Source organism: Scylla paramamosain, chromosome 21, assembly GCF_035594125.1.
Source record: "Scylla paramamosain isolate STU-SP2022 chromosome 21, ASM3559412v1, whole genome shotgun sequence".
Taxonomy (NCBI): domain Eukaryota; kingdom Metazoa; phylum Arthropoda; class Malacostraca; order Decapoda; family Portunidae; genus Scylla; species Scylla paramamosain.
Genome location: NC_087171.1, coordinates 22,726,754 through 22,740,766, shown reverse-complemented (window position 1 = coordinate 22,740,766; position 14,013 = coordinate 22,726,754). Strand labels below are relative to the sequence as shown.

At 45.4% G+C, this 14,013-nt stretch overlaps 1 long non-coding RNA gene across 1 annotated transcript in view; it reads right to left on the bottom strand.

Annotated features, from left to right (window-relative positions):
• The window catches only part of LOC135111266 (uncharacterized), a 39,595-nt gene extending 30,875 nt beyond the window's left edge, over nucleotides 1-8,720 (bottom strand). Inside the window, exon 1 of the long non-coding RNA XR_010273666.1 lies at nucleotides 8,582-8,720. This is a non-coding gene — a long non-coding RNA (uncharacterized LOC135111266). The remainder of the gene's footprint in view (nucleotides 1-8,581) is intronic.
• Between the last annotated feature and the right edge of the window lie 5,293 nt (nucleotides 8,721-14,013).

Sequence of the window (14,013 nt, the reverse complement as noted above, 5' to 3'; positions counted from 1 at the left end):
CCTTCTGCTTCTTCCCAATCCACCACCAGCCCCTTCCTCCTTCCCTCTTCAGCCTTCACTCACCCCATCATCCCGCACCTCTTCCACCAGTCCAGATTCCATCAGATTCTTCCCCAGCCCCCAACAAAAGCTAACCTCATTCTGCCCACCATTCCCCCAATCCCTGGCAACCTTCCTTCTTCTCCCGTGCACCCACAAACTCACACACTACACGTGACTTCAAGTAGTAATGGAAAGCGTGGGCATGTTTGCTATACTCATCCTCCTCCTGCTTCCTCCACCGGTAAGCTACGCATGGTCTTCAAGCACTCAACATGACCGCGTTACAGGCAAACCCCAGTTCACCACACACAGGCCGCTGTTCACTATTTCAGGGATGTCTGTCTTACTGTCTTTCCAACCCGCTCATTACTACCACCCCCACCACCACCACCACCATCACCACTGCATCACCGCGGACATCACAACGTCCAGCAAGGTCCAGTGTCGTGTTAGGCGGGCGCGTCCCTCTAATCCTTCCTAAGACTGACCGTGAACTCTACCGACGATGATAAAAGTTATGACAAATGAGTGAAGCGGGGGCGTGGCGGCGCTGGGCGAGGCGGGGAGGCGCGAGGCGGTATGGCTCGGGGGTGGGGTGGCGAAAATTTTTAGGGGTTGTGAAGGAAGGAAAGGATGAGAGAGAGAGAGAGAGAGAGAGAGGAGAGAGAGGAGAGAGAGAGGAGAGAGAGAGAGAGAGAGAGAGAGAGAGAGAGAGAGAGGGGGAGGCGGATGATAGGGAGCGGAAAGAACGAAGTGCATGTGAGGAGAGGATGGGAAGAGAACGTGAATATTTATCGTTGTTGCAGTGTAGCGGGGCTTGAGTGAGGAGGCGAGGGAGTGAGAGTGAGGGGGTGAGGAGGGGAGAGATGGAGAGGCAGGGATGGAGGGCACGTGTGTGGTGAGGAGAGTTAGGGAAGGAGGATGTTGGGAAAAGAGTAGTGCGAGGAAGGGGAGGAGAATGAACGTGAAAACCTCTTTATGGCGTGGCAGAATGCAACCGGACGGGAGGAATGAAGTAAGTGAGTGGCTGAGAGGGACAGGAGGATGTAAGAGGCGGGAGGAAGAAGAATTATGACAAGGGGAAGGAAATAAGAGTGAATGAAGGGAGGAGAAAGCGACGGAGTGTGTGGTGTAAACATAGGCTGTGGGGTGTTTGCTGCTGCTGCTGCTGCCGCTGCTGCTGTGTGTGTGTGTGTGTGTGTGTGTGTGTGTGTGTGTGTGTGTGTGTGTGTGTGTGTGTGTGTGTGTGTGTGTGTGTGTGTGTGTGTGTATGTGTGTGTGTGTGTGTGTGTGTGTGTGCCAGCTTAGTTCATAAAATCTCCTGGCCTCATCTCTGCACTTTATTGCATCTTCCCGGACTTGTCACTCTGCGTGCGCCTCTCCATGCATCTTTTATTAGTTTCAACTCAGTGTGATTCACGCCCATTAAATAGACAGAAAATTTGCACTTCTGGTTATTCTGTATTGCTTGATGATGAAATTATTTGCCTTTTCATCTTCAGTTATTAGTAAGTTTTACTTTCAAGAGCTTAAGAAAGCAACAGGTATATAGATAAGCGTGGCACAGCGCTTGGGAGCGATGCGCTGTGATACAGCAGGCAAGTTGGGCGTAGCTTGGCGAGAGCATGGCTGAGGTGTTCTTCCTGTAGTGTGCACTACTTAGGCTCAGAGTCATAACCAATTCCTATATCCAAGGAGGCTGCACGCACCACTGAAATCAGAGCTATTAGCAAATTCATCTTCAACGCCACTCCGTTGTGGTGAGGGGACAAGCATCGGAGTGAAGGCCGCACGTTGCAGCCTGTCAGGCTCACTGCCCGGAGCCACTGGCTAATTGTTCCTCTATAGCACGTTCGATAGCGACACTGCAAGAATTGCTACTGCTGCCAGTGTGTACTGCACAGTAACTCTTGCAGCAAGCCAACTAGCGAGCTATAATCATTACAAAGCCTAAGCTGACATTTATGACACTCCGCTTAGAGGCAAGGGTTACACTGGACGGGGACATCAGCTTTACAGCGAGGGAGTCCGGTGCCAAGCTGAGCACAAGACGGGTGGCCTCCGCTCGCCAGACACCAGACGGCGGTGCGAGTCATTAGCCTCTTGAAAAAGTTGAGTCATGCATGATGTGTGAAAAAAAGAAATGGAATAATTGCCTACACGATTGATAGCGCTTTCTTAACGTTTGCATCGCCCGGGAAACAACTGTAGCTACTTGACTATTTGTAGAGAAGAAGGGGAAGGCCACACTCATCCATGACATGGCTCACGTGACCAGTCTGACGTGTGAATGACCACCGCTTGGCATAACGTAAGCTGCAGCCTATGAGGTGAAGTCTGCAGGGCTGTGGTTTAGTAATTTTAAGTAGGGATGTGAGAGAATACACCAGGAATGATGAGAAAAGAAAGGATGTACTCCAGAGCGGGTGTCGCCTGTCATCCGACAGCGACAAAGTGAACGCGTGGGTCACGGCAGAGGGAGAACTAACTCCCTGACGCTTCCCCAACACCGGTTATTGCTCTTATAATTAATGGCTGTACAACAGTTTAAGACAAAATTTCATTTGACCACTTGAAGACAAAAGACATTTATATCAATACTTAGAATGAGGCATCCTCAGCGTACTCCAGGACACACAGTGCAATGTACCACTGCTACAGTTGGCGGAATGAGGGAACACTCGTCCCTCCACTGCCGAAAAGGGAACCACATTTACCGCCTCTTGAGTGCCGTGAGAGTCATTCACTGGCTGACAGGTCCGCGACAGTTCGCTCCTTCACCAGCCACACAAGCCATCCACGTAATGAAAACACCTGATGGGAAGTGAGCAGGTTGGCGCTTGGGGCGACCACTACACAACCCACACGCCAACCCTGTGTAGCACATCACTCGCAGGCGTCAAGTGTGTCAGTCTGGCCGTGTGTGTGTGTGTGTGTGTGTGTGTGTGTGTGTGTGTGTGTGTGTGTGTGTGTGTGTGTGTGTGTGTGTGTGGAAGAGAGAGATGAAGGCCCATGTACATCGTTTAGTTGAATTGCTGCACTGAATGTGTAGTGTGTGCTTCACACGGAGTGCAAGAGTGCACGCGGATGGGTAGTTTGTAGATAGTTTTAAACGGCACAGCGACATGAGAAAAAAAAAAAAAACTGGTGAACCAGTAGCGATGCCTGAACGCTCTTGCCTCGATTACCCGCCTTTACCATTCATCTGGCGCCTGACACATCAAACAACAGGCGTAAAAACTATACCGGCGGCATACGCACGCCAGCGTTTGTAACCCAGACCTTTGGATGCACACCAAGAATAAACTTTTGCCTGTGTCTGCAGCGGCGATTACGAGTAGTGGACAGCGTGCCCCTGTACATCCAAACATCGTATACTTGGCTTTTAGGCTGGAGCTGACTAACTTTATAGCACGCCCACTGTGCACTTACTGTAAAGCATCGCAGTGTTACGACATTTAACGGCAAGCCTCGTCGTATTCGGAAGTCGAGGGGTTACGGGAGAGTTGTAACGAGTGGAAGTGAGCACCCTTAACTCCAGACATCAAACAACCCCCGCCCCATGCCATACAACCTCCCGCGTCACCCCGACACCCGCCCCCCCGCGTTCACACTCCCCGGCAGGCAAAATGGATCCTCATCAAGGGTAAAACACGATAATACGCCTCGATGACCAAAATTTACTACAGATACATGTTCATCCCAGACCCTTCCCTCTTTATAGCAGAACCCCCCCCCACCTTTCTGCGTGTGGGTGTGTGTTGCAGGCCGAGCTGAGCAGCCGAAAGCTACTTGTAATTAAGTTCTCGCTGGTCTCTCTCTGTCAGCAGCGCAGGTCCGTGCTGGCAAAGCGCCGGTGTCTGCTACACTGCTTTGTTGCCTAGCTGCTAAAAAGAGCGGCACGTCATGCTTCTCTTTCACGATTTCCCTCCGCTCATAAGAGACTGCAACGCGACTTTTATGCAGATTCACTAAAGCATATGCCGCTATTTGCTTCTGTAATGTGCATAATTTTTACATTATCCTCCTGCTGTATGAGAATAACTGTTAGCAAGAAACACGCCAAAGCAACACCATTCTCAACTAACTGACTTACTGAACCACTTGTAAAATCCACATGAGTTTTTGTTGTACTCAAGAAAAAAAAAAAAAAAAAAGAAGTCACCTCTCTCTCTCTCTCTCTCTCTCTCTCTCTCTCTCTCTCTTGACGACAGTGTGTGTGTGTGTGTGTGTGTGTGTGTGTGTGTGTGTGTGTGTGTGTGTGTGTGACATTCACTGTGGCAGAGGGAGTGACAGAAACCGGAAGGTGAAATTTACACCTTTGTTTTCTGGCGATGATTCGAGGAAAAAGATTGAATAAATTAGTAAAGAATCATTGAATCAATAGCCGACACGTGTACATAAAGACGCACTTAAGCTGCATACATAGGTACATTCAATACTATAGAGATTTATATATGTATTATAACAAAGAGCACGGCGGTGTCGACTAGGAAGTGCTCCATCACAACCACCACCACCACCACCACCACCTTCCCCCATCCCCCAAATACTCGCATAGCACACAACACACAATAAAATTTCAATCAATCTCCTGCTATGCTTCAATTCCTGAACACACACACACACACATACACTAACAGGGATAACACTTTACTCCCCATTTCCTTCAGTAAGTTTTCAGAATTCCTTTTCAATGTTGTTTTATCATGCCAAATGAAGAATCATGCTTTACTTTTTTTTTTTTTAATTAATTCCCCTCTCTGTTTTTTCTTCCAGGTTGTGCACAAGACCCTCAATGTTGTTGGCATTGCCGTGCTGTGCTATGCTGTGCTGTGCTGTGCAAGGCTCGGGGATGTATTAATACTGGTGGTGATGATGGCCACGACACACTGACACACACACACACACACACACACACACACACACACACACTGATAGCACCACACACATACAAGGCTTAAGGGAGGATATATCACGTAACACACCACACATACACACGCACAAGAGTAATACATATATACACATGCAGATATACCTTCCTAACAATATAAAATAAACAGTGAGCGTGAGAAAACAGGAAGGTCTTAGGACTAATCCTCGTTGGTGATAAGAGAGATGCACTGTAGATCATTGCTGTGGGCCTCACCGGAAGGGAGGGTGAGGTTAATAGATACGGAAGAGATGGATGGGGAAGAGAAGCTGAAAAAAAATAATAGAATAAAAATGAATTAGAGTTGGATGGTAAACCGGATCAAGTGCAAGGCAAAGGTGAACGGTAACGATGAGGCCCGGGGGTACGAGAGAGAGAGAGAGAGAGAGAGAGAGAGAGAGAGAGAGAGAGAGAGAGAGAGAGAGAGAGAGAGAGAGAGAGAGAGAGAGAGAGAGAGAGACTCGCCTTTCTCTTTAACGCTGCTGTGACAAGGGATGAGGAGGGAAACGAGTGCCCTGCAGTGAGGAGGGCAAGGCACAGGGACGGCAGGGACAGGGAGAGGGAGAGGTGCTTCAGGGATGAGTGCTTGTGACTACTGAGGGAGATATGGACGGTAGCTGGGAAGAAGCAGAGAGAGCGAGAGTGAGGAGGAGGTCAGGGAAGAGCAAACAGGCAGGTGAGAACTTTGTGACGTCTCTTTCACTCAGCCATACACTCACTCAGTTGTCGTAAGCTTGGAAACACAAGAACTGGTGTGGTGAAACAGAAAAGTTTATGCCGCGGTTTGACATTTCCCGCCCTGAACACTGAACACGCCGGGCATTAGTAAGGGCGGCCAAAGGTGGGTGTGTGGTGTGTGGCAGCAGCGGTCAGTGACTAGTGCCGGCGGGTGGCGGCGGCGGCGGTGTTGGAGGTGGTGCCTTACAAGGCGTGCAGGAAAGCCATGACGGCTTTGGTGGCAGCATGCAGACGGGCGGCAACGGACGGTCTGCCAAGTCTACCTGGGCTGGGCGGACTAGCACCCTGGCTGCTGCTGGCGGCGTGGACACAAGCGGCCGTCGCAAGAGTCAACGTGAAATGTAAGTATAACTTTACATTTCTAAATAATAGCTGTTCACCCAGAAAACCACAGATTCTTCTAGTGAAACTATTCTACATTGAGTTACTTTTGGGAACTTCGTCACCTTCACGCAGCACCTTTAGTTTACTTGGTGCAAATATTGCTTCAGAGCAAACTGTACTGCAATACCACTGGGATGAAATTGCGGGATGTGGTGCCCACGACAGCCACCCGCATCCACTGCAATCAATATCTTGCTTTTTCATCTTTTTTTTTCTGTTTTTCAAAGTCATTAGCTCCCACTATCCCTCCTCACTTGTGCCACCTTTATACTAACAAGCTAAAATGTTACTTAATTATCTGTATTATGCAAGCGGCGATGCTTTTTATAAGCCAGTTTTCCTGTGGGTCAGTCGGTGTCTGCTGAATGATCCTTTGGACTGATGAATATACCCCACGATGCAGGAAAGGTCTTGTTATCTCACTGAGTGCTGAAACACACACACACACACACACACACACACACACACACACACACACACACAAACTTTTAATACGTATACATTTCGCTAGTAACTATGCTTCCCCTAAACCTAATAATAAGTAAGTATCATAATGAGTGTTTCATATATACACAGTTAACAAGTTGCCAGAGGTTGCTGCACAGTAAATAATAAGATATTACAGACAACAAATTCATATCTACAAATGAGACAGCAAATGGTGGCGCACAACGAGCCGTACATTGGCCTGGAACAGTTCCAGTAATAATAACACCGCGGGAACGCTTCGCCATGCTTGTTACAGTCAGTTAATAATGTTTATTAAAAATATAACTTATACATGATTAGGAATTGGAACTACCTGAACGAAAAAAAAAAAATGTTTTAATTTTAAAATCTGGTTTGGCCTCTCAAGTTTAATGAAATGATTTTGCGCCGCGTTGTTCTGGTTCCTCTGACTGATGTAGGTCTTAGATACATATATTTTGTGTGACAGAACACTACCTACATTTTGGCTTGCCTGCAACAACTCAGTATACAAAGCAAGTAATGGAGAGAGAGAGGTGACAGGTGACAGGACCAAATTGAGTGTGGGCGGGGCTTTCACTCAGCACAGACATGGATTACAGTCTTCGCCCACCTCCGCCCAGTAATGACGAAACAATGCTGATCAAAACTGCACTTTGATGGAGGCGCGAAGTGACTTAGCATCATGAGTTGAGCCTATAGTTTTAATATACTCGTAGTGCTTTCTGTCAAGAGTGATTCCTCCCGCGACTTAATACTTTAACCTGTCTTCCTGCCGTGTCTCAGTTAATCAATAAAGCGGCTTCCTACCTTTTCCACTCACACCGACGGATATTTCATCTCATGATTTGCATTCCTTAATCTCCTGTATTCTCTCAAAGCCAGCTGCCCACACCTGTCCCCGTCCCACATCTCTTCACCTGTCACCTCCAACCACTTTGCAGTTCCAGTCTGTAATCTTATAAAAACAGCTGCACTATTTAGCTCAATCTGACTAACGTGCTAACCAGTATTCGCCCTGGACCCACGAAATTGCATTGCACGTTAGCATCCACCCTGCTTAGTGTACCAGCCCGCGCTGACTGGTGTGTGTGTGTGTGTGTGTGTGTGTGTGTGTGTAGAATGAATTGAACTGAGTTGATTGAATCCATTCAGACTTTATGAATAAGTAAGCAATGCATCTCCATCAAAATTTATGAAATTATGCAAAAATACATGCAGTATGAAATAAACATATTCAAAACGAAATGGCTTATTAAGTATAATACTTTTGAACACTGCATATATATCATGCAGTGCCACAATTTCCCCTTTACAGTGAGACAAGAGCGTGGAATTCGTCTTTTGCACCACCACCACCACCACCACCACTGCACTTGTTCCAAAGTCTATCCTCTGTGTACACATCTGCGTGTGTGCGTGTTCGAAGCTGTCTGCTCTTTGTTTACGAACAAAAGCCGGACTATTGTTAATACTTTACAGCACTATTTCCCAACCTGGGGGAAATTTTAGGATTTCAGGGGGAAAATCTATTGAGGGAAATAAAAACTACCAGCTATTGGACGACAGAAAAAAAAAAAACCTCATAATATGGTTGTTAAGTTTTGTTGAAGTACTATATATAAATACAAATCAAAATTTATGCTAGGATTGCCTTTAGTAATGACTTTTTACGAGTTTTTACATTTCCTTTTCACTCTATGAAGGAGGAAATCCTAACAGGTGAACTGGTTGAAAGGGGAAAAGACGAAAAAAAAAAAGTTTGTGAACTACTGGTTTACATAATCAGTTTCATCGCTATTTGTGGCTAATCATTCAACTAAGTCTTCAGCAGCGCACATATATGTTTATCAACACTCCTTTGAGCATCCGCAGTTCGCACGACAGCTAGGAACACAACATGCTATTATGAGCACAGGTGACAGGGAAACAAGGGGACAGCTAGTTAACTTTGAACACAACACTTGGAACAAATGCATACTCTGTACCAATTAAGCTTCCCTGTTCAGTACTCACCGAGCTGCTCAACGCCTCGTCACTTACACCCACTGCTAGCTTCCTAACTCCCGTGGTCTTCAACATATGTCACTGTCCACTGACGACACGAATACGTAGACACGTACCTCTCACAAACCTTAAAAGACAAACTGACAACCGCAAGGCAGCTAGCCGCTCTCTGTTATATCTATCTATCTATCTATCTATCTATCTATCTATCTATCTATCTATCTATCTATCTATATATATATATATATATATATATATATATATATATATATATATATATATATATATATATATATATATATATATATATATATATATTTTTTTTTTTTTTTTTTTTCTCTCTAAACAGTGATGATTGACTATTTTTTTTGCTGAATATGAATAAAAATATTTTTTGTGATGAAAATATTACATATAAATTGTAAATAAAGACCATATTAGTGACCCACACTAATGGTTTTACTGATTAGGCTAAACGAGCATTTGCTATAAGTTACCAATCCATTCCTATTACATAATTTTGTTTGCATTATGGTTTTTTTGCGCATTTATTTTTTTCCTTTTATTTTCCTAATCAGTCTTATTTTAATTTTACCTTCATACTGTATTGACAAGCCAAGAAAATGTTCAAAATATCGAGATGATCCTCCATTAGTAATCTCGTTTCCTTTTTTTTCTTGTTTTTCTTATGGATCTTTCAGCTATATTCTTCTTATTGTTTTGTTGAAAAAAAGAGAAAAAGAAAACACAATTTCATGATATATAAATGTGAAAAGACGAATGATTATGAATGACATTTAATATTATCGTACGCCGATGGCGGGAAGAGGCTGCTGTGCATAGCAGATTGCGCAAAGTATTCTTGTGTTTTCTTGCTCGAAGTGTTGACGTGCCGTGATCCTGACGAAGGGGAGAGTGTACCAGTGTTCAGGGATAGACGAAGCGTCATGCACTGGTGAGTACTAGAATCACGCTAGCACACAAAAATAGTCACATTTCATCATGACATTGAGTGTGATCTTTTCAATTCTACAACCTGCTCCAACTAGCCTAACTCGTTCATAATCCCGTCACTCCCTATCCCTGCCTACTCAGGGCTTCCATCTACCCTTCACATCTCTCCTTCATAATATTCTTTTGCTATCTCTCTCTCTCTCTCTCTCTCTCTCTCTCTCTCTCTCTCTCTCTCTCTCTCTCTCTCTCTCTCTCTCTCTCTCTCTGCATTGAGCGTTCTGACCACTGAGAGCAAAATAACCGTTCTTTTTTATTGCAATGACAAATGTTGCTCAGGCATTTTAAGGGAGTGTTACGAATGTTTTGTGGTCCTGATATCCAATAAGTCCATTACACAAACAATATATTATTCTTAAGCTGTTTTCATGTTTTTGATACGATTTTGTAAGTGTTTCTTGACATGTGGGTGGGAAGGAGAGAGGCTAATAATGGTAGTAATAGTAGCAGTAGTAGTAGTAGTAGTAGTAATAAGGTAACAAGCGTCATACTGTCGTTAGCTGCCAAACAGTTAAAGGAAGCCTTGTGGGAAAGCATTGTCGGTGAGGTAATGACAGACTCCCATGCAATAGTAATGGCTAAACTTGCAACCAATGGCTCCAGGTGACATCACGCAAGCCATGTTCGCTCACCATTGCATTTTTTAACCCTAATTCAAGGTGCGGTTTTTTTTTTTTTTTTTGTCTTTCGTTAAACTTTCATGATAACTTCCTATCGAATGAAAACTTTGTGATATTTCAAGAATTAGAAAAAGAAAAAGAAAAAAAGAAATTGAGAGAGAGAGAGAGAGAGAGAGAGAGAGAGAGAGAGAGAGAGAGAGAGAGAGAGAGAGAGAGAGAGAGAGAGAGAGAGGTTAAACTTTCATGATAACTTGCTCTCAAATGAAAACTTTTTGATATTTCAAGAATTAGAAGAAAAATAAAAATAAATCGAAAGAGAGAGAGAGAGAGAGAGAGAGAGAGAGAGAGAGAGAGAGTGTGTGTGTGTGTGTGTTGGTATGAGTGAACAGTGGTGTTTGGCGTACACCTAATGTGAGGCGAAAAGTGAAGAGATGAAGGGCGTTGAAGGAAACGAGAGGGGAAGCATTAGGTCGTGTGTGATGAAACAGGATATACGTTGCCTTAATAATAAATGGAATGTATTTGATTTTCCTTCCTTGCGTAATTCTCCTCCGAAAAATATGTATTCAACAAATATTTGCAGTGGAAGTTGGAATGAGAAGTTTAATAATCGCTCTCGGGTAGAAACTGTACCTTTGTTTTGTACAGCTTGTATGCTTTAATGGAAACTATGTAGCTTTGTGTTCGGTCTTTCCATGAAAAATCTGCGCCATGTCAATATTGCCTCATTATGAAATATTTACATCATCCAAGAGTAATGAAAGATCGTAGAAAACACACAGATGAATGTACGAGTAGATTTCAACTTAAAACGAAGTCAATGGTTTTTCAAGACTGTTTATATGATTCTAGTGATATAGTAAGGATATCATCAGTAGAAAAGAAAATGCCTTTGAGCAGCTCGAAAACTGATCCCTGTGGCAGTCCTGATGATTGGCAAAAGTGTGTAACAACTGCATCGCCCTCCACAAGACACTCGCTGTAGAATTTCCAGACTCGTGTTTCTGTTACTTGTGTTCAGTGTGGTGTTTGTTGATGGAGGGCAGTGAGGCTCTGGTGCCTTAGCGAAACAATTCCTTGCCTTTCCACTGTTAAGTAAACACGCTTCTCTTTGCGTAACATACAACACATCCTCTCGCCAATGTAGATATTCCACCTTTAGTCTGTAGTCTTCACCGCCTCATAGAGTCTTCCAAGGTACGCTGAGCTGCATCCTTTGTAGTAGACGGAATCACTCACTTACTGACTTAATTCCTTGTTTAGAGTTTAAGTGATAAAGTGTGTCTTCCCGCTGTCTTCCCTCAGAACGCTATGCTAGTCACACCAAGAGCAATTGTCTCGCGGCGTCTGTCCTGCTGCGCTGGTTCATCTTCTCTCCATCACATTGCTGCTGTTCGTTCTTCACCACCCTCACGGCGGGCGCTCCTAACCTGGTAACTGTCTCTTCCAGTCCAGCGGCTTCCTATCCATCATGCGAGGTATCTCATTCACTCACACCTGACGCACGGAATCGGGGGAAGCGTAGACACATAGCTCAATACTCCACGCTCTGTCCAGTATTACCTGGTTCCATTTTCCTCGTACATTTCTCGTCCTCTTTTTCCAGCCCCCACTTCATGCCGTCTTTACTGAGATGCACACACACACACACACACACACACACACACACACACACACACACACACACACACACACACACACACACACACACACACACACACACACACACACACACACACAAACACACACACACACACACACACACACACACACACACACACATTACTTGCTTTCTTTTATAATTTATCCACTTTCCCTATTCCTCCCTGGCCATTTCTCTCTCTCTCTCTCTCTCTCTCTCTCTCTCTCTCTTCTCTCTCTCTCTCTCTCTCTCTCTCTCTCTCTCTCTCTCTCTCTCTACCTGGCGTCACTCACACATACCTTGCACATGACACACCTGGTATATCTGTGGCTGCATGAGCGGCGTGAGGAAGCCAAAGTGCATTACAAACACTAAAAAGGTGTGGTGATCTCATGGCCTCGGGTTTGCTATCGGCAGTGTGTTTGTGATCGTCAGGCGCTCTTGGCGTAATATTGACTAGCGGTTAAGCCACTCGGGCGGCTCCGGCACCGTAAGGGTTAATGATTCTCGCCGAGGGAAGGCCAAACACTTCTTCACTAGCATCGTTAGTGTCTGGAGTTCCTTATCCTTCAATATCACGGAAAGTTTAACAATTACAGCTTTCAATTGCTGATTAGACAGACTTTAAACTGCAATCTGCAACTGAGATACAACAAAATTTTTGCTCTTCTGAATGAATTTATGACCTTTCCTCACTGTACCATGGTAGTTATTCTACTGGCGATCACTCATATCATTCCTGCAAAAACTTCCATGCAGTTTTTTCCTATTCTCTCAGGAACGGTTGGTGGGAGTGGTGGATGAGGGGGGTGGAGCTCCGCTTCATCCCAAGGAAGCCGACAAAAATGTCTCCTCTTCTTTCCTTTCCTCTCCTCCTGTCCTTTGCTCGTCAATCAAGAGTGTTGTGCTAAAGCGGCCAGCGTGCCGAGGAGGGATGAGGAGGCTGTGTCCTCGAGGCCGGCGGCAAGCAAGGGTTTGGTGCGGGGCGGGGAGCCGTGATGGCATTGTCACCGCCATTAATCTGGACGGGCTGTCCTGTTAACCAAAATAACAAGGTACTCGCCGAGCTGCTCCTGTCCTCCCCACTCCACTCCACACCTCCACCAGGCCGCGGCCTCCTTCCAGCCACATCTCAGGCGGTTTATGGCTCACAATGACAGGTGCTGACGCCATTAAGCTGCTGACTTGCATAATATTCATATAATCATCAAGACAAACACGGTGGCTCCCCGCCACAACGTGATCCTTTTTACGTCTTTTTAATTTCAAGCCTGTTTAAATTTTTTAAGGTGGGGGAAGTCTTATAAAATTACGTGGTGGTGACTTACTCCCGCCTCCTCTTACCTTGCTATGGCAGATTACCATCCACTTTTACCATCATTTTCATACACTGTGTGGTGTGAAGATTTTTCTTTTTCTTTTTTTTTCTTTTTTCATCGATCCCTTGACTGCTTACAGTATATGCTGGTGGCTGTGGGTTCTGTTCTATTTTTTCTTGCCCCGTCCAGCACAGCGTTGTCTATTCCGAGTGGCACTGAAGCCCCTTGGTGGGGATCTTCAGTGCACGCGGGTCACTGGGTGAGGGCAGCGGAGGCACAGGCTCCCTTGCATATTTGGCAATCGATAGATAACCGAGTTACCCCGCCCACCAGTCCCTGCATCATGCCATTGATTGCATCTCTTATTTGATCTGCACCTGCGTTTGGTGAGATTGTGCGGCTTTGCCAGCGATAAGGAATGAGCCGTGGCATCACCTCTCAGCCCAGCGCTGCCACACACGGGACTGACTGTTTGACCTCAGCCCCACGCTGCTCCACCCTACATCGCTGTGTTTGGGTAGCGTCACATGATGAAATAAACTCTCTCTCTCTCTCTCTCTCTCTCTCTCTCTCTCTCTCCCTCTCTCTCTCTCTCTCTCTCTCTCTCTCTCTCTCTCTCTCTCTCTCAAACACACACAGACGCACACACAAAGCCATTACTCCTCAAATACCGGAAATCTTGGGTTGCAGGTCCTTCCTGATATAAATTAAGTTATCAGGCACTGATGAACCCAGGCCGCGGTGTGAATGGAATCCCCCAGTCCCAATAACGCACAGTGGCAATATTTCTGCCGCGGCGGCCCAGACTATTCTTTGGGAATGAACACTGACTCAAAATTGGTTTCCGGA